The sequence below is a fragment of the Bison bison genome, unplaced genomic scaffold (genome assembly GCF_000754665.1).
Source record: "Bison bison bison isolate TAMUID 2011002044 unplaced genomic scaffold, Bison_UMD1.0 scf7180017864307, whole genome shotgun sequence".
NCBI lineage: Eukaryota > Metazoa > Chordata > Mammalia > Artiodactyla > Bovidae > Bison > Bison bison.
In genome coordinates this window covers 297,611-300,664 of record NW_011494879.1, presented here as the reverse complement: position 1 = coordinate 300,664, position 3,054 = coordinate 297,611, and positions in this window count along the sequence as shown.

Genomic DNA, 3,054 nt, shown 5'->3' with positions numbered 1-3,054 from the left:
AACAGGCTTCAACCTGTGGATCCGGCCGCGCCCTCCCTCGCAGCCTCCCTGCCCCTGCCGCCTGCGTGTCTAGTTGCAGGGCTGACCCCGGCCCTGGGGGACCCAGGCTCTCCGTGAACCTGCTGCCGTGAGCAGCTCCAGGAACAGCCAGTGGGCACCTCGGCGTGCTGGGCAGTGGCCAGAGGGAATGGCTTTGAATGAGGAGGCCAAGGGGTAACGTCCAGCCCTGTGGCTTCCTGGCTGGGAGCCCTCGGTTTCCCCATCTGTAAAGAAGAGCTGTTTAACCTCCTCCGCATCCACATGCCCCTTGGTGCTTGGTATTGACAGAGTGAAGAGAGCGCGAAGGAAGAGACCCTCACCTTAGGCCAGATTCATCTTCCCAAGTCCCTACTCCAGACACGTTTCAGAGCTTTCACTCTTGAGGAGCCCCTGCCAGGTACCCAGCTGCTGGAGGCAACTCAGTCAGGGTTTCTAAGCAAAACTCACACAAGTTGGTCTTTCTTGAAAAACAGTCATTTTCCAAGCCATTTTTCTTCGGCTGCACCATGGCACGTGGTGTCTTAGTTCCCCAACCAGGAATCGAACCCCTGTATTAGAAGTGGGGGTCTTAACCACTGCACAAACAGGGAAGTCCCTGTGTGACACTTCTTTAAGACCATGTGTTTTCAGAGCCATCATGTCGCCTTATGCTGGAGGATAGACTATTTGCTCATTTATGGAGGCAAAACCCAAAGAGACTTGAGGGCCAAAGCCTCTTCCCCAAGGTCACCAGCTGGAACAACAGGAGTCTAGACTTGAACCCACTAAGAACAGTGCTTCCCTTGCCCCTGCTCCTACCTCTCTGCTGCCTGGGTGAGAGATGGGCCTTCCTTCAGATCTGGGATGTCAGGCTGGCTCCAGCCCAGCCTCTGAAGCCAGCAGATCAGCAGTGGACACCAGTCACTGTCCCTTTGGCAGGGTTGCTGGAGAGTAGAACCCAGTAAGAAGGAGGCCTAGATGGAGGTTCATCAGGAAAGAGTGGTTCCAAGGCCCAGGGCATCAGAGCTTAGGTGGTGGAGGGAGAGGGGTTGAGGAACAGGGGAGGGAAAGCACCTCTCCAGGGAGGTGTAGAGCCCAGAGGCCTGGGTCTCCTTGGGGAAGACCATCTGTAGATCCTACCTGTATACCCCCACCTCCTCCATCCTGGGGGCTTTATTTGCATCTGTGATTCGCATCCAGGTGACCCATGTGACATGGGCTCAGGGAAAAGGGCTCAGGGGGTTCCTCAATTACTACCCCATGCCCATCTCACTCATACCTAGCCCAGAGCCTCACACATAGTAAGTGCTCAATAAAATTCTGTCACCTGAGCCAGCGCGTGAGAAGGGCTGAATCTGAAGAGAGCAACGGAAGAAGCCTGGGCGTTGACCCTTATAGTTCCCTTCTCCCTGCCCAGCCCCCATCAGTTGGTGTCCCTGAGCACCTCTACACGCTCAACAGCCCCCACCCAGAAACTCACTTCTGGTGAGTGGGCTCCGGGGTCTAGAGCTGTGCTGTCCAAGGCAGTAGCCCCTGGCCACGTGTGGCTAGTGAGCTCTTGACACGTGACTAGTCCAAATGGAGGTATGCCGTCAGTGTGGAATACACCCTGGTTTTCAAGGTGGTTGTTGTTCAGTCACTCACTGTGTCCAACTCTTTGTGACCCCCACGGACTGCAGCACGCCAGGCTTGCTCAGACTCATGTCTTTTTTTTTGGTACCAAGAAAAGAACATCAAATGTCATGTTCAGATTCTATGTGAGCCAGCGTGCCACATGCCGCAGCGTCTTCCCCCTCAGAGAGGCCCAGCCGGGCGCAGGAGCTGCCCAGGTATGTCTCGACTTCCCAGAGCCTCAGCAGGAACAGGCCATGCGATTCAGGAAGTCGCCATGGCAACCAGCGAGTCCTTGTGCCATCTCCTGCAATCAGCGCTGGGACCTGGCCACCCGCTGGGCTTCCTGGAGATTTGTTCCCTATAATGGGAGGCTGGGCAGGGGGGCTCCTAACCCTCTCCCCATCTTCTTCTGTCCTCCCCTCCCCCGCCCTCAGTGTGGCAGGGCTGTCAGGATGGGACAGAGGGTATTTGAGAGAGGGCTCCTTGAACTGAAAGCAGGGACTGGGATTCTGGTCTCCAGTAAGCCGCTACATGGGAGGGGCTTCCCACGTGCTCCTAGTGGTAAAGGACCCACCTGCCAATGCAGGTTGATGTAAGAGACACAGGTTCAGTTCCTTGGTCGGGAAGATCCCCTGGAGGAGGGCATGGCAGCCCACTCCAGTATTCTGGCCTGGAGAATCCCATGGACAGAGGAGCCTGGCCAGCTACAATCCATGGGGTCGCAAAGAGTCAGACACGACTGAGCAACTAACACTTTCACCGTCACTCCAATCTCAGAGCCCTCCTCAGGGGACAGAACCCTGAGGTGGGAGGCCTGGGGTCCAGTCTTGACTGTCTCTGAGATCTTGGGGGAGAGAGAGGCACTTGTCATCTCCTGACTCTAGATTGTAAGGTAAACCAGATGACCCCAAGGGCACTCACTCATACAGGCTGTGGCTTCTATTCTATAGCAGGACAAGTTCAAGTGGCATTACCACCCTGGATGACACCAACCTATGAGTTTGTCGAATGCCAGGCATGGACCTCCCCTGCCAACTGAGGGGCCTGGCTTCACATACCCTCTGTGAGGTTGGGCAACAGAACAGTGTCTTTGTTCTCCCAGCTCTACCAGAGCCGTGAGTTTCTTAATTAGGCTGCTGCAGTATCTGTTTCTCCATCTCACTCCAGCGCCAGCCAGAAAAGTCATCAAAGTGAGGGGAAATGCATAATGCACTTGCCTGGTGCCCTGTGGTCCTCCTTTCATGCCTGTGACCCCATTTAATTCTTACAACCACCCTACAGAGTAAGTTTTACTGTGTGCATTTCATGAGTGAGACAACAAAGGCTCAGAAAGGTGGGGTGACTGATTCAAAGTCACACCGCCAGGAAGTAGCAGAACTGTCATTAGAACCCAGGCCCATCTGATCCCAGAGCCCAGAAGAA